Source organism: Patagioenas fasciata, chromosome 2, assembly GCF_037038585.1.
Source record: "Patagioenas fasciata isolate bPatFas1 chromosome 2, bPatFas1.hap1, whole genome shotgun sequence".
Lineage (NCBI taxonomy): Eukaryota > Metazoa > Chordata > Aves > Columbiformes > Columbidae > Patagioenas > Patagioenas fasciata.
Window position 1 is genome coordinate 110,449,495 of NC_092521.1, and position 18,191 is coordinate 110,467,685.

The 18,191-nt window shown below is 40.9% G+C and overlaps 1 protein-coding gene across 4 annotated transcripts in view; it reads left to right on the forward strand.

Moving 5' to 3' along the window:
• The window catches only part of EGFR (epidermal growth factor receptor), a 162,568-nt gene that overhangs the window by 31,886 nt on the left and 112,491 nt on the right, over positions 1–18,191 (forward strand). The window contains exon 1 of one of the 4 annotated variants that reach the window (XM_071804700.1): positions 9,734–9,754. The exons of the other annotated variants lie outside the window; for them this stretch is intronic. The gene's annotated coding sequence lies outside the window, so the exon portion shown is untranslated. Of the gene's footprint in view, positions 1–9,733; positions 9,755–18,191 lie in introns of those variants that run through there. 4 annotated transcript variants of the gene reach the window in all.

Here is an 18,191-nt window from a genome sequence, read left to right on the forward strand (position 1 = left end):
TGTATTCGGTCAAGAGCACCCTGCTGATTTAAAAAAAAAAAAAAGTCCTGAAAAAAAGCCTTACTGAAATTTTGGTTTTGATACTTTTTTTAGTTACTTTAAAAAAATTATTATTTAATCTTCGTCACAGTTTCTTCAGAAACAAGCCTTTGCTCCATCCCTGAATTAAACATCACTAAAGTCCATGCCATCGGTTGAATGTTCAGCCGTTAAGCAGAATTTAAGCTAATTGCTGTACTGATTAAACCGCAGTTGTCGCCACTCCCCCAAGTGAGTTGCCTGGGAGATATTCTTGTACAATGACAATAAAACAACCTCCGAGAAAGCAGAGGTAAATTGGTATGCATGGGTGTAATTAAATATAGTTATTATGGAATCTGTAGTGGGACCACACTTGAACTTGTAATTTTACTGGAGTGTGTTTTTTTCTTAGTGGAACTTTTTCAGTATTTTCCTAAAAATACATTAATCTTTTTTCTAAAAATCAGTTATGCAAATAACATGTTTTCTTGTTTGTTTGTTTAAAAGCATATGAAATGAAACACGTAGCTGGATGTTCACATGTGCAAATGTTTGAACTGAACAAACACAGAAGGAGTTTGTTTGCAGTTGCATACATTCCTGAGTTAAAAATCTGGCCTATAGTTCATAAATACCCCTTGGATCTCTCAGGATAAAAGATACTAGGTAAATAAAATTATTTTTTATAATTGCTCTGCAGTGTAGCAAAAGTCATTACCTTCTAATCCTGAACAAGGGAATGTACTTAGAAAAGCCCAAAGCAATCTCTTTAAAACCTTCTGCTGTCTCTTTGCTTCATATCACTGCAGAGCAGCTCCATGAGCACTCCTGGAGAGCTCTTCTCTCTCTGGGGAGCTGGAAAACCTGCCTGAAGTTGTTTTTCAGGACTCAAGGTGCTCATCTTCCCTTTTAGTTTCATGTTCACATGGGCATTAAATTCATTCTGCTTTTCCACAGTTTACTTCTCAGGTCAGATGAAGTGCCGACAGCAGTGGTGGTATAGTCTTTGCTCCTCGGTCACCTTTCTCATCCCCGTGTAGCCAACCTTTTCTCCATCACCACTGTGCTTTGAAATGAATTGCTGCGCTGGCCCAAGTCAGAAGTTCTCCCTTACCAAGACAAATGGGCTGGTCCTGTGCTACTCCCCAAGGGTTGTGTTGGTGTGGCTGGGAGGAGCTCTGCCAGGTGACCACTGGAACAAGCAAGCTGGTGGAGGTGTGCAGCCACTCCTCTAAGTCAGTGTTTGCTGCCAGTGCCCCTCTAGTGCAGATTTAGAACCTCAATAATGTACTATTAAAAAAAAAAAGAAATAAAAAGAAATGCTAGTAAGCTCTTTCTGTGGCAAATGTGAAAGTGAGTAGTGCTCTGATGCCCAAACCCCAGGGAGATACACCCTTTCTTGTACCCCGACAGCTGTCCCGCTGCTGCAGCCTTGCTTGGGCCAAGGATGCGGCACTCAGGCCCCTGGGTTTTTGTGGTGCTGTGCAGCACAGGGACTGCTGGGCTATGCCTTGTTCTCGCTGAACACCTGACCTGGCTTTGAGCTCCCTCCTGCCCTGCAAGCACGTGGGGAGCAGGAGGGACGTACCAGGGAGTTGTGGTGTTCACAAGGAGGTGTTGGTGCGAAGGTTGTACCTACTTGGAGCTTCAGGCCATGTGTCTGACAAACAAACTGTGGTTCAGTAAACCACCTTGAGTGTCGAAGGAGGGGTGTCTGTATGTGCATAGTGCTTGCATCAGGGGGTAACACTGCATTTGTAATTCAGGACAGCTTTGCTGTTCCTCTAGGCTTTGGACAGTGGCTGGTTGTGTACGATAGTGTGGTGTAGGGTGAGTTGAGGGCCTGTGCTATTTGTATTCTATTTTTACAGAATGTTTTTAAAGACAGTATTTGGAAGCTGTAGGCTTTTCCATTGTACCGAGCTGTGTTTCTGAAACAGAACTGTGTATTGACAGAGGCTTTTGAGGGTGGGGTGACAGGCTCTGAACCAGGAGAGCAAAAGATGTGAATTCTTAGCGTTTTGTTTACAGGTCTGTTCCTCTGACCTTCCTTTGATGTAGTCCACCTTGTTGTGGGATTAAAATTCTGCTGAATCCTTCTTTGAGAAGGAATGTAACATCTCTTCGAGAATCTCCAGGTTGCCCAAGGCAATAACGACTGCTCCATTCTCTTAGATAATGTGTCAAACACTAGCGAAGGGGCATTCTTCAAACATTTACACACTTGCTTTGCTTTAATCATGAGAGGAATCCCATTGAAACTGAGGTGGCTCTAAATGTTTGCAGGACATGTCCTTTAATCATCCCTCGAGGCATGGCCCTATGTCACTAATGAGTTTCTTCCTGAAAAAGGGACCGAGAGACAGGCCCATGCCTTCCGTTTTCAAAGCATACACCAATGCCTTTAGATTTCCTATGGTTGTTTTTTATAAATACCACTGTATTGCAACAGTACATTATAATCTATATCATGTGTTTGACAGCTGTGTCAAGTTTTATTTAGATTTTTTTTTTAAAACGCTTGAACTCATTACCACGGTGTTTACATGGGTTCAGAGAGCAAACAGGTGAAATCTGTGGATGAAATATCTATCAAGTGCCATTAAATACAAGTACATCTTCTGGTTCCAGAGTTTGTTCAGTGGTCGGCTAATGGAAAGGCAAAAAAAAAAAGTCATGAGAGGCATCTTTTGTTCTTCACTGCTCTCCTGGCTGCTTTCCTTTGCTGCTGCTACTACTGGAGCAGGGGATAAGATGGAGAGACACACTACGATTGATTTATTTGAATTCTGCACAGATTAATGGGAATTTTAATGGCATAAATTTTGAAGGAGAAAAGAAACTAATAGAAGCATCCTTGGAGATGAACGCAGTACTCAATAAAATTGGCCTGGCCTATTCTTCTCCATAAGTAGTTACCAACCCAGTTTTAGCATGGTGGTTCATTCAAACACAGGTTGTTTCCTACTCTAAGTGATACTGTGGACATCAGGCTGGTATACAACAGGGTGATTTGACATTAGGAAGTATATGATCAAAGCAAAGATCTTGAGGACTGGTAAACCTTGATGATGAATTTCAGAGAATTTCCTTTTACCTTCTAGCAATTTGCAGAAAAAGAACTTGGGCTAGTTGTCCATCGTAGAGCATTGCCCCGTATAGAAGTCTTTAAAATTTTAAACATGAATTTTGATTTTTAAAAGGTAACTCAGTCCAAACGTATGAGTGCTGTTGTGAAGTTTCTACCACCATCCTGATATCTGTGTAGTTTATAGGATTGTGCTTTTCTTATTCTACTGATCTGTAAAGGCTTTGAAACAATTAGTCTGCTTTAAGATGTTTTATAGATAACCAGGACATTGGTGAATGGTTTAGGGGCCATTAACTTGCAGTCCTTCAACTGACTGAATGAGATTCCTGCTGATTTGCTGGTACTGGCTCATGCAGTTTCCTGACCCCTAGATGCTTCTCATGGCTGCCATAAATGGCATTGTAAAGGAGCTCCCTGAAGTTATTGCTGTTCCCAGGGACAAAAACTCCTGAACCAGTTTGAATTTTCCTCTTGACAGCTATATTCAGACGGGCAGAAGACAACCCTGTTGTTGTTTTTGTGTTCTTTGCCTTTTAGCATTCACTGGTTGGAGCTCCAGCGCACCTTTTGTAAGACAATCAGTGCCTCTTCGAGCTAAAACCACTTTCTTGAATTAAAATCTCCACCTTCCACAAAGTGAAAAAAGAACAAAAACAAAAAACCAAAAACCGAACCAAAACACCTCCCCCCTCAAAAAAAAAAATATCTCCAGGAGTGCTCATATACTGTTTGTTCACTTCAGATGTCTCTGCTTATTTTTGAATGAGTGTTAATTGCTCAGAGGAGCCAGGCAAATTGCCACTGTCTAGTTTGCAAAATTCAGCAAATGCCTTGAAGAACCAGACGTGCTGATTCAGTCCTGTTTGACATCTAGGAACCTTCTCTGAATTGGAAGTAGACCCTGTGTTTTGCCTGCATGGACTTGGGGAATCACAGATTCACTCAGTTAATGGTGATAACTGAAGATGCAGATGAAGTGGAAATCCTGTGGAATTCAGCAGCACCAAAGCATCTGTGTTAAAGCTGTATGCACTGAAAACCAAGCTTTAGTTGTTAAATTAACTTCCCTTTCAATAGTATAGAAATGGAGTGTGTCATAGAAGCATTATCTGTTTATTTACTAACAATTTCCTGTCTGTAAGTGCTTAAAGAACAGTTGAAAGTGCAAACCAGCTGTTTCTTAAGGCTTTTCTGGGGAGGCTTTGAATAACCTCAGTTCACGCTGATTTGAAGAAAGCAAGTCAATGTATGGATGTAACTTTTGGGATCAGGCTCAGCACCTTATAAATCACCCATCTCCGGTATATTAATGAGTATTTACTTTAGTATAAGGAAATAATACATCTGTGGCATACTATTTATGTCTGTAACAGCTTTTTTTTTCTTTTTTTTTTTTTTCTCAAAACACTTGATAAAGATGTGACTAGTATGGCTCCAGAAGCCTATGAGAAACCTCAAGTGAGAGTTGAAGCTCTGTTACGATAAAGATGAATGTTACACATATTTTGTGTGCCTCTGCCAGTACCTGTTCCAAAAGTTTCATCTTTTTTCCTTTAAACAGTCAAAGTTCACAAATGCTTTGCTGATTCTGTAGTGGTGGCATTATGTGTAATTGATGAGATGTTTGTTTGTGTGATGATTATGCTCAGAAAATCTGGTCTGCTGGACAAGACATAGTTGTGCAGTTATGTGTTTTACCTGTTAACGTACGTATTTGTGGGCACCCAAAAGCCAGAACAAGGAGTGCATGAAGCATTCAAGCACATGGTGTGTTTGCGGAGCATGGTGCCCCTTGATAAGAGGTAGGGGGCAATCACATCCAGTTATCAACAGCAGAAATGTCTGTTTTCTATAATGGCAGTAGAAGAATGTTATTGATGACTTGTGCAATCCAAACATATGATGTCAAGGCAGCTGCAGGGCTTTTGTTGTTGTTTTGTGTCTTGATTCCAATCTCTAGTACGTGCCAGTTACATTTGGTCACGGCAAGTGTTCCTGGACGCACATGATCTCCGTGTGACAAAAATGCCTCTTTTCTCAGAGGTCAAAGAGCATCTCCCTTGCTTCTGCACCAGAGGGCTGCCTGACCTGCTTTCCACGGACCTCTGAAATGGCAAATATCAGATAAATGCACCTTGGAGAAGGCTTTGCTATTTTTGCCAGTATTTTGGGGATGCAGGGTTTCTGTGGTTCCCATTTTCTCCCTCATTTCTTTGGAGATAGTCCTTGTTTTTCTAGAATGCATTCCCACAAATTGTCAAAAAAGCACAGTGGTCTCTGGGTATTGAGAGCTTTCAGACCTTGGTGCATGCTGTGGCTGATCATTTAATCTCAAGAACACCAACTCTTTAACTTATTCAAGGCATTTCAATACTCTGATGGTGTCTGCTGTGTTCAGCAAGAACAAAATAAATAGTGTTAAGTCAATAAGGGCTAACTTATTAATGAAGGAATACATTTGAGACATTGGTATCCTGTAGTCTAGAAGCTCTCCTTCCTAATAGACAGACATGAGGTTGGATTTTCACAGTTGTATCCTCAAACCAGTAAATGGATCCACTTCAAATTTTATCAGAATGAGAAGATTGTTTACCTGAACTGGAAATGATCTCCAGTGTAAACAGTAACAACTATGAGAGAAAGGTGGCATTCACATACAAGTAAGAGATTTCCAAACCAGAGCAGCAGAGGAATGCAGGTCAAGATCAGGGTGTCATCATTGCTCCAGGTCAAGATCAGGGTGTCATCATTGCTGCATGTGGTGGAACACATGCAGTTTGACTTTTAATGACAGGCACTTGGACATGCAGCAATGGCAGTGGTGAATGATACAGAAGGATAAGTGTCTGCTAGGAAGAGATTCAAGTTATTTTAGCCTCTCTGATGCATCAGTGTTCCTGGTGACTTAATGTCATGATGGCATCCCTAGCGTCCCTGCTTGGTTTTAACCTTGTGGTCCAGTCAGTGGCTGGATTAAATGGCATTCACAGTCATTAGGGACAGTGATTATCACATTTAACCTTACTCCAAAAGCAGCAAAAGGAAACCTTTTCCTCGACCTCTCTTCGGTCTGATTATGATGACTAATAATTTTATCACTATTTGACATTCTGGGAAGTGTGTTTTTGAGAAAAGCTGTTTATAAAAGTGAAAAGGTGGGTACCCAAAGTCATGCCTGGTGAGGGTGGGCAGATTTTGGAACCATGAAGCATGACTCAATCGGATGTGCAGGTGAGAACCTCTATATATCTTTAATAAACAGTGACTAGTGCAGTGTGACCTGTGTGGTTTTCTCACTGAAAAAACAAAATGCAATGCTCTTGCATTTTTTCGAAAATTCCATGAATCACAGAATCACAGAATGTCAGGGATTGGAAAGGACCCCAAAAGATCATCCAGTCCAATCCTCCTGCCAGAGCAGAAACACCCAGATGAGGTTACACAGGGAAGTGTCCAGGCAGGTTTTGAATGTCTCCAGAGTAGGAGACTCCACAACCCCCCTGGGCAGCCTGTTCCAGTGTTCTGATACCCTTACTGAGAAGAAGTTTCTTCTCAAATTTAAGTAGAACCTCTTGTGTTCCAGTTTGAACCCATTACCCCTTGTCCTACTGTTGGCTGTCACCGAGAAGAGCCTGGCTCGTGACACTCATATATTTGTAAACATTAGTAAGGTCACCCCTCAGTCTCCTCCAACCAAGCTAAAGAGACTCAGCTCCCTTAACCTTTCCTCGTAAGGGAGATGTTCCACTCCCTTAATCATCTTTGTTGCCCTGCGCAGGACCCTCTCCAGCAATTCCCTGTCCTTCTTGAACTGAGGGGCAGTGGACCCAGAAAAAGATGTCTAAGAGGAGGCCTATGAGGGAAGAAGGCACATTAATTGGGGGACTTATCCTGAACCAGGGAACCAGTCAAACAGAGTTCTTTTTCTGAGTTACGCACTGTTTGGTCAGTCAAGATATCTCTTCCTTCCTCTTACCCTCTCTGTAGCTGTCTTTCCCTCCAATATGTGCTTTTTCCTCTTTGGGAGCATCAACTAAAGTATCATAGATAAAGATATTTTTGTCTTGATGAAACGCACTATTAAATCAACAGACATTTTGCAGTGGAAGTGTTTTCTATAATTATATGTCTCGAAGACCCACTGAGGAGTGAAGAATGTAGGGGAATCACTTGGAAATGAAATTGTATGGCAAAATACTTCTTTCTTTCCCTAATCTTCGTCTTTTAAAGTATCAGCACATTAGCACATGTGCAGTTCTGTGCTAGATAACAATGGACAAGCTCTTAGCACTGTTTGAACAAGGTACAAATCTCAGCTCTAATACATTGATGTGTTTTGTCCTTGCCAACAAGATAAATACAAGCAATTTTTGTTCTAACACTACTGAGCAAATAGTGCTGTCTAACTGTAAATTGCTTTAAGGGGGAATCAATAAGGTGCATCCACTTTTAATAGCCCATTTGCCAATGTTTTTTTAAATCTATATATAAAGTTTGGGCATGGATGATCATTGTTCATTTTACTTCACAATATATGGTGTATAACTAATGCTATGGTTCAAGGGCACAGTGAGAAGGTCATGAGGTTTTAAAAAAATGATAACTGAGCACAGCAAAGGAAAGTTTATTGCTTTACAGTGTTATGTAAATAATCTTACTAGAGATTTGCTCTGTATAAAATAGTCTTCATTTTAGTGAGTTGTTATGTAGTGGCTTTTACCTCTGAGGATCCATAGAGCACCTTCGTTCTGTCCTTCTTCTATAAATGAAGTTCAGAGGAAAACTAGTTCTTTGATTATGCTGTTTTATCCTTGATAACTGTCTATTTTCCCCGCTCCTCCATTTCAGCATACCGCTGTTACACGCATTTCCATGGCAATTACAATGTATCTAAAGACTGTTCAGACTTGATTTCATATCTTGGATTTCTTTTATAACTAGCTGCAATCAATAATTGCTCTCAGAAAATACCCCAAGAGTGTTGTCATTTAATCTCTGTAAACTTGTGTAGACACATACAAGTCTTGCTATTGTTTTGGTTTGTCTTGTGTTGTTTTGTTTTAGTAGAACTCACCATTAACTTTGATATCCTATTGAAAGTAAGAATTTCTACTTAAAAATTGATTGCCTAGCAAAAGATTTGTTTATAACTGCAGGGCTGAGAGAGAATGCTCTGGAGGCATTTCTCTGCAGGGTGGACGGTGCTTGGCTGCTCTCAACTTACACATGCTTGACTTCTGTGTTTCCAAAAATACAGTTTCCATCTATAATGACTAAAGTTTTTCTAATATCTGGGGGCTTTTGGAATCTAATGAAAAGGCATCTGATTTGTGTGTTTTCTGTTCTAGTTGCTTTATAAGATCGCTGTTTTCTCAGAAAAAAAAAAAAAATGCAGTGGGATTTGTGTCTGTGTCCCAAAGCAGATGGATGCAGTTAGACAGGGGAACAGCTTTCCCAGGGACCTGGTCCTGAGTTGTTTTCAGCACATCACTGGCTCATACTCACAAGACAAGGGCCACTGATCTCTAGGGGTATATCTTGACACCTCTACCTCTCACAGAGTATGAGAGTACATTCCATGGTAACAAGCGTGAATAAAGGGGCAAAAGCCTCTCACCTTTCCTCCTTTCTACTTATTCCTTGCCTTTGCCTGTGGCCTTGTTTGTGTTTATGAGAACTGTACTTCAGAACAGATGTGATGGTCTTGACCAATTTCACCAGCACATTAGAAACAAACATTTTTTCCCTACAACATCTGTGTTGTGCATGTGTTTTCTATTTTATTCATCCCTTTATTTAAAGTGGTTTCATTATGAACCGGGTGATGAAAGCTTCCTTTTTTGAGCCTGTTTTCAGAGCTGGGTACCTTTTGTAGAGTATTCCAGGGCAATCATAGAATCACAAAATAAATCACTTAATGCTATGTGATGGTAACCTGAAATTAGAAAACCAGGACATAATGTGGAGGACCGACTGCCTTAGTCCCAAAGTGTGGGGCAGAAATATAAATGATAACTTTTTGTTTTTAAGGAAGATGCTATTATAAATAGGTTGTGGACAAGACTTGCACCTAAAGCAAGGTTATAACTGCTGAAATCCGTATTGGGAGGACTATAATGCAAATAACACGGTGGGACTATTCTGTCCATACGGAAGGTTTCAGTTGATATGTACACAGCTGTTAAGAAGTCATATTTTCAGTCTTTAGCCCTGAAAGCTTGTACCCAAAGTTGACTGGTGTAAAAGCAGACTTAGATGGGTTCCTGTGAAGTGGTGAAGAAATGCTTGCTTTTATTTGAATAGGAAGTATGGCCACCTCGGCCAGGCAGGGGCTCAAGTAGCTTTGATGGTACTCCTTAAAGGAGACCTGGTAGTGTTTGGCCATTTAGTAAAATGGAATTAGAACATTATGTTGCAGAATTGCCAAAAGATGGCTAGATATTTCCTTTTCCATGATGTTTAATTTGAAGACATTTCAAAAGAATGATCTAGAGAGACTTTTTCTAAAATACAGTATTCTTGGTCTGTGACTTTCTTACAATGTTGCAGGTGCTCCATGGTTACCATCAAAATTCATGGCAGGAGTAGCAGTGGGAAAGTCCTTTCGCTGCTTGAAGCCATGCTAGAACTAGCCTTCACCATGTATGTTCTTTCTTTCGTGTTTAATGTTGGATTATATTTGCTTTGTTCTCTGTTCTTCTGTCAGTTCACTCTTATCCTACATGTCTCTGCACATGGGTATTGCTAGTCATGTGGCACTTTTATGCACTTTTTTGTGCCTCCTACTTTTTGGAACAATGTCTTGAGATGATGTTGAACTGCCAAGTCCTGTGGGAACTTTGTTATTTAATTGTGGTCCATATTCTCCCTTCAGGGCTTGAATTAAAAAAAAACAACAGACGGGATCAATTTACACATGAATAAAAAATTAAGAAATAAATGAACAGGAAATAACCACTGTGCTTATATTGCCTTTTGCTCATTTCCAATTATTTTCTTTTGACTATTACTCCCCTGTGATGTCAAGTCTACTTGGAGTTATTTGGATTTGGGGCTTCCTTGCCCCCTGCCATGTCCCCTCTGTTACAGTTGTTGATTTCTGAGTCACTGAAGGTACACCTAACTATACGGATAATGCCACCTCCCTTTACAGATGGGTAGATGAGCTGTTTTGGATAGTCCTTGCAAAAGATGAGGAAGCCTGCAGGCGATGGGAGGACTGTTATACAAAACCTGAGATTCACTCCCATTCTCAGGCACTTGCAGGTCTGTTCCTGCCTGGGTAACTTGACTGTCACTGCAACATTGCTACTCCTGGGGAGCTGAAGCTCATAACCAACACTGTCAGCTGGATTTGTCAGAAAACAAATGGGGGGGAGGGAGGGGGGAGGGAAAGAACTCATATATAGACGATATAAAAGAACAGGGAGAAATCACAGGTTGCAAAACAATTTTACTTAATTACTATCTTGATCTTTCTACAACAACTCTTTCTTCTTGCAATGGTTTTAACCTCTGGTCTATAGTTTGCTTCCTACCAACATCTGTCAGCAGGCTATATGTATGCTTGTGTTGGAAAACTGGGATAAACCAACCAGTTTAGGATTAACTCCATTTTGCTTTTAGTGCTTTCTGCTCAAGGAGAACCTCATAGTGCCTGAAAATATCTGAAGTTCATGCTAAAGCTCAGCTAACGACTTCAAGGTTTTACTACTAAATTTAAGTGGGCATTTAATCTTTTTAGGTGATCTGTGACTTTTTAAGCCCAAAATTCCAAATGGCAGAATTAATTTTTATGTTATCTTAAATGTCTTCCTAGTGATGGTTTGCAGGTGAGGAAGACCACCAGCTTTCTTAGATATAGTCCCATCAAAGGAACTTTGTTTAGTGCTTTAAGAGAAAAGGATGAAACTCTTTAGGCCAGCAATTCAGAAATACAAGGACAAAAAAGGGAAATTCAAATCCAGATAGATGTATTTACTATTTCTTCTTATAGCTGGAGAGACAGGGGCTGTAATGACAGAGGATCTTTTCATAAAATACAGGGTATTCCTGAGCATTAACAAGTACTGTGCATGTAAGTGCGTTTTCATTTTCCAATAGAGACACAGACCTGGACCGTAAACCTGGAACAACCTCTACAGTTTAGGCTCATCACGAATTCAGATACATAAAATCGTAGTTGTAGGAGGTAAAAAGTTTGGCTCTAGATCTTGTTCACTTGCTGCTGCAGGCTTTCTTCAGCAGTGAGGTTGTGCTTGCGATTTGAAGACAGTTTTGTTATGGGGATGGAGGAAATTTTTCCACACAAAATCTGCAAACTACCCTGTGTTCCTCTGTGTATTGACTTTAGAAACATATACTCTCACTTTCTTGAGTCCAAACATCTTTTAAAGATTACTCAGAGAAATTACCGAGAATATTTAAGAAAAGAAAAAATCTAGTTGATATTTGCGTTGTGCCTTGGCTTTGACACCCAGCAGCAGGCAGACTTTATTAATTAAAGAGAATTGCTTAAAAGTTTGAGCTAAACTGAAGGGGGAGATGTGAATTACTTTACTGCACCAGCTGAAATAGGAGGCTCTTGAGTTGCCTACAGGAGAGTTTCTTTTCCTTAACAAGACATTTTGCATGCTGATTAATTTTTCCCTTTGGACCAGGAATCACACTGGAATAGTGGAGTCAAAGCTGTGAAAACACTACGAATGTGTTAGGGGCACAGAGCCGTGGCTGGAGTGCCAGGTGAGTTCTGTGCTTCTCTGGCTCCGTGCAGGGACATGCCATGCTGCTCCCATCCAACCCCATGGTGGAGGGTGCATGGCATCCATGAAATGCTCCGTGACTGCTACACACCCAGCTCCAGAAGAGTTATGGTAGGCGTCATGTCCTGGTATTGACAGGGAGGACTTTTGTCAGGGCATGTTCCAATAGCTGCGCACAAGCCCTCAAACTCAGGACTGCGTAGAGCCTCAGGCTCTTCTACTGGCACTGAGGCTCTTGTCTCTCAGGAGAGTCTCACAGGAACCTCATGCTCTTGTTAAGCCTTTTTGTAGGCTGGAGAAGTCATGTTTCTTGTGGGAGGCTATTATGAGGCATGACTGGAAAGGCAGGGGTCAGGTACATTATTAAATAGTGGCCAAGTCTGATGGGCTGTTTGATCTATATTGTGTAGACACCTCTCCTCAGCTTACTGTCTTTTCCTGTGGTGGCTTAGTGATGAGGTAAATCCCACTTCATTGGTCTTTGCAAATCCAGTCTCGAGACTTCTATTTAAAAATAAACAAAAATAGGAAAAGCCAAATTACATAATTCAGTACCGGTTGGGTTGGTGCCTGATCAGATACTAACTGTTCTTCTACAACTGGCATGAAGATGGTGTAAACGCACTGGGTCAAAATAAATATCAAATCAGGTGTCCCAGCTAAACCAGCAGTCGTGTTCCAGTGGCTGATCTGAACCTCTTTTGTCCTTCCGTGAGACGCTTGCCATGGGCAATTGAGGAGCTATGACTTTCCTGTCCTCTTGTTCAAACCAAAGAGGGAGGTGGGAGGGCATCAGCATGACCCACTGTGGCTCCAGCTGCAGTTTCCCAATGGGAAGCCAGCCATTCAACATGAGGTCCCGCTTTTCTCCAGCTTCCCCATCCATGGCCCTCACAGATTTGGCATTCACCTTGTGCCTTCTGTGGGACACTGCCGCTGGACAATCCTCAGTTCTCTAATGTACTTTTAGCCCAATATCAACCTCTTTATGTGCAACCAATAATGTATCCTTTTAGCATTACCAACAGCTCATTTTTCCTTGTTCGAATATCTGGCTTTGGCATCTCTTTTTTAATGTGTTGAGGGTAGGTATGCTGTGGTTCTGGAAGGAGAAAGAAGCCACTGAAAGACTGTCTGGTTCCTGAGCTGCAAGCCAGTGAAATTTTGCGGCAAGTCAGTTCTTGAATGAAGGCTAAATGTAAGACCTGGGTGGGGTTTGCCTCTGCCTTCAGAAGTAATCTGAATTTTCTGTGAAGCACCAAAGCAATGTTTGATTCTTTGATGAAAGAAAGAACCAGCCAGTTCTTGACAGTCTTGACTCTTCCTGTGGAAAATGAGTCTGATACTGGCTTTGTTTAAAAAATAAATTTTAAAAAAAGTTTATAAAACACAAGTTAGGGTTTGTTTCAGTGGTTGTTATGCCCTTTTGTGATGTGAAGTATCTGGCTCTAGTAAATCAAACACCAGTGCCAACAAGAAGCAAGGAAAGAAGAGCCATTTGCCCCTCTGCTTCCCCCTGGTGACCTTACCTCCTGCCCTGATGAGGTTTCTTTCAGACATCATTCCCTGCTGGAAACGTGTCTGTGACATGCTGATGGGTGCTGCGGCTTTCCTCTGGCACTGACGTGTGCGGTCGTAAAGCTGTCATCTCAGGTTGGCCCTCTTCATTATTCCTTCCAGTATTTTAGCTGCACTAACTTGGATGTCAAAACAAGCATAGAAAACTGTCTCTCCAATCTGGATGGTGTATATAGTGATGCTATTTTCATCTGTAAATCAGAGAATAAAAAACTGTGAGGCTTGCCTGAAAATTGCTCAACAGAAATGGGCAAAAATATCAATTTCTGGGAGAAAAAACACAACAACAACAACAACAAACAAACAGGGAAAAGCAGAGCTCTCTATGCCCATGTGATTGTCTGCTTTGTCTGTTTGATTCATATCATTTGGCTTTTTAAATAAGCTACAGAAACTGAAGCTGCTGTGAATTATAGCCCAGGTGGCTACATCCAAGTCTTGCTTAGGACAGGAAGGAAATGTAAACTGAGAGTGTGTCAGTGTTCAGGTGTAGATCCTTTAGCCTTTGCGAGCAGAGCCAGGGCCAGGACAAGCATGGGGTGGAGACGGGAGCATGCTCAAGTGTTTCAGCTGTTTGCTAAATGAGTGCATGTCTGTTGGTCTCTGCCACAGAGCAATGAAAGTGAGTTACTGTCCACCTGAAGATTTTTTGTACCCTTATTTCATAGTGAACTGCAAACCAAGAAAGTTAAAACTCATGGATGGATTTTAACCCTGGCTCTAAGTTCATGACACACTATCCAACTGCAATTCAACCTAATGGTATGAAAAGCAAAGATAAATGAAGAGGAAAATTAAAGAGGTGAAGAGGAGATCTGCAGTATTTTTTTTTTTTTTTTTTTAAATTTTCCCAGCCTGTGAGCTGAGAAGACCATAGGGGCAGGGGGCAGGTAGATATCCATCTTGCTCATAGATGACAGCCACGTCTCCTATTAAGGACTCTGTTGTGTGTGAAACGCTTTAATGAATGGTGGGAGTTTTCTACTGGAAAAGACAAAAAAAAAAAGGTCATTCGAACAGTTGAAAAGTAATATATTTTTCTGATTAAGTTTGTGCCGAGCATTCAGTCTTCATTTAACTGATTATTTCCATATGGACTGACATTTTGTGCTCAGCTAATGTTAATCCAGCTGAAACCTAAGCAGGTCTTAATTCTTATGCTTAACGCTGCAGAAAGTGCACCTCTCTTTGTGTGCACAATAATTGCATGTTAGGGCAGTGTCTGTAGCATTTTTGGAGGTATTGCTATAACTGTGCTGAAGAGCAAGTTCCTGAAGTCATTACTGGACTGTTGCAGTGGTGTGGGGTCAGTACCAAACAGGAGCGTTTCCAGCATCCCAGCAAATTTCTCTGGATCTTGTTGATCATTTAAAGATGTTTCCTTTTTTCTGTATTTAGGACACTAAGGAAATTTAAACTAAACTAGGAAATTAATAGAAATATTTACAATGCAGTTGAAATAATTTGTGGTGTTAATACAGAAGTAAACATTCCCAAGAAAGGATTGGAAAGCAAGATTGTATTTTAAAAAGAAATAGCCAGCATGTTCTTTTCGTTCCATCTTCCAACCTGCTAGTTCTGTTTGTCTCTCCCAAATGCCGCAGACTTTTTGCATGTTTATTTAGATTAAATAAAACATACAGCTCTATATCTTTTTCAGATTGGGTCAGAGAGCATAACTGGCTCAATCTGTAAAGCATAAATGAAAAATATAAATATTTTAACAAGTAAGCAGCTGCTGCATTTTCAGTTCTACTGTGTGTGCTATTCTTGAAGGGAATGGGAAGGGAAATTGGGCTGGAGGGGGAGGAGGAAGGAGAAATGGTATGTAAAGAGAGACTGAGAAAATGCGCTAAAATGACACATCTTGAGAAAATCTGTTTGAACAGTGGAGATTTACAAAGTTTTGTCCTACTCCATGGCAACTTGGGTACACAGATCAAACATGTCATTGGAGTAATATCGGGCAGGTAAACTTTTTGCCAAAAAATGAGTGGGAGCAATGTGAGGAGGCGGGTGAAGCTGAAAGACTTTCATGAGCTCTGCTTGCTGAACATCAGCAGCAGTTCTGACAGAGGAAGTAAGAGAATTCGATGCCCATCATGGGCTGCCACTAGTTGCAGCTGGAGATCTCACTTCATTTTTACAAGAGCACACAGTTACTGATTCTTTTGTTTGTTTGTTTGTTTTGAAAAAACCTTTATTTACAAATCCTGTAACACTGGATTAAGGACAAATACGCATTTATTTGCTTTGCTTTCATTTAGAGATAGGGCTTGCTCCTTGCTTTCCCATTGTCTGCTATGTATGACCAGAATGTACTACTCCATGTTGACTTGCTGCTTATTTTCCAACATGTTCTACAATTTGCCTTTCAATTTTAGGGTTTTTTAAAATTGATTTTTTTCTTTTGTGTCTTGACTCGTTTCCACTGTGATAGTGCTGAACACCTCAACCATTGACACAGTCTCTGTTATGTCAGAAACTAAAACTGAAGTGTTCATGTAAATTTGGTGCTTTAAGACATTCTTGAGCAACACCGGAAGTCTTAGATCATTTCTAATACATCTTGATTGACAGAGCCTCCTTGAATGGAAATTGCAGTGTGAGATCACACTGAGACACCACAGAATTCTCATGGCAGCTTAACGCATTCTCAGCTCAGTGTAATTCTTGAGCTTGTACCTCTCAATATATGCCATTATTTTAGCTCAGTGGGTGTATCTCAATTGGCAGATTAATGACAAATTGTCTGGTTTTGTTCAATTTCATAGTTGAGTTTAGGAATTTAAAAAAAAAAAAAAAAAAAAGTGAGCTGACTTCTTAAAATAGTCTTTATTGAAGCTTAGTGTCCCCTGCAGCTAGAGAATGTACATGAACTGAAATGGGAAAGCCCACCTCTCCATGATGTTACTGGTTACTGGATTAGTGCAGCTGAAACAAGAATTTGATGCATGAAATTCAGATTGTTGGTTTCTGATGGGAGATGGCTGCTTACGTTTTATCAGAGGTCCAGTGGGCTGGAAGCAAAGCAGATCATAAACAGGAGCGTGAGTTCTCCCTGTGCCATCCAACAAGGAGGGGAGAGGGGAACAATATGGGAAGTCACAGGACAGAAGGAGATGTCTTGCTCCCATTATTTCAACTTCTGATGATACTTCGAAAAAAACAGATGCTTTTAAATATATTCTTCCACTTACTTTCTTTCCTGCATTTGTGTATACATTTCTGTCCTTTACCAAAACATGTTTGAAAATGACAGCTGGTCATGACCTCCTCTCAAAGCATTTCGTTAGGTGCCATCAGTACCTGACCCTAGCTAAACTGCAATAAGAAAAATACCCCAAACAGCGTTACTAGTTTAAAATATTAAGTAATAAATTACCAGTAACAACTCCATGTTTGCCCTAACAGAAGGCAGAGGGGGAGCAAGCTGGGCACCGTGAGGTCATAATTATTTTACCAACCTCTCCAGCTCCTTCATCTGAGCAGTGCTAGTGCTATGAGAATAGTTTTCTGCTCAGGGAGGGCCAATTCAAGTGGAAGCTCTCTTCATTTGTTCAGTTTGTTTTGTGGGTTTCTTTTCTTTCTTCCTGAAAGCATCATTAATTCCAACAAATGATGAGAAATAGCAGAAGATGGTTCCATCCTTCTCTGAGATAAACTGAGGCTTTTGGTTTGTGAGAGATGCAACATTCTTGCAACTCCAGAGACTAAGGCAGTTTTTAGGCAGTGGGTTTTTAAACAGGTGGCTGATGTTAAATAAAGAGGGCAAAGAGGGAGCCTGTGGTTAAAGAAGCATGGGGTAAGGCTGGGATACTTCTGCCAGGTTCTGAAAGTGGGCTATCATTGTTTAGTCTATGCTGTGTCCAAGAAGCTGGGTCACACAAGAGTGTGACAGACCAGCTGCTCAGATCTTTCAAGTAGCAAAGTTAGCAACATAAGTCCTGAATATTAAGGTTTTGTAAGAACAGTCTAAGTTTTGGTACTCTCTTTTTCATACACTTTAAAGAAGTTCTTTTGGGAACTCGATCAGCAGGGTGTTTGCTGCTGCTTTCCTAGCAGGTTGACTTCTCATGAATGAGTGGCACTTCTGAGCAGTTCATTTTTAGCCAAATGAACCTAAGAGGACACATTTCCCCTATTACATTGTTCATCTTTTTTTCTAAGACCTTTTTTCAATAGTTCAATTTTCAATTCTCCAAGACTTTTTAAAAATTCTCTTGAGCTTTGTTTAGATTCCCTGGGATTTACGGTGGCTTGAGTATTATAAATGCTAGGAACATTTCAAAAGATAGATTGATTTCATCCCCTTAGCTTAATACTTGACCAGGGAGGACACCTTACTACCCAAACCACTGTTGACTCTACCTTGCCTCATGGCTGGGAACTGTCCATCATCTCCCTGCAACAGGAGATGTATGGAGACCCACCTAGAGATGGGGGAAAATCAATAGTAAGTGACCAATGAAAGCCAGTTACTATGTCTGCCACTTCCTGTTCTTGGGAATGAATGGGTTGAGAGACAGCACACACATGAGCTCGTCTCCACAAGAAAACTCTGTAAGCTGGTCCAAGCTGCTGGTTCCTTTGGTGCCCATTGAAATTGCAGCCAGGGCAGGCTCATCCCTGCAAATGAAAACTCGAGGGTGACTCAGGTTTGGGGAAGAAAGTGAGAGGCATGGGGCTTATAGACTCAGTTGGATGGCCTAATGTCGGTGTAGCCGAGAGAGATACCC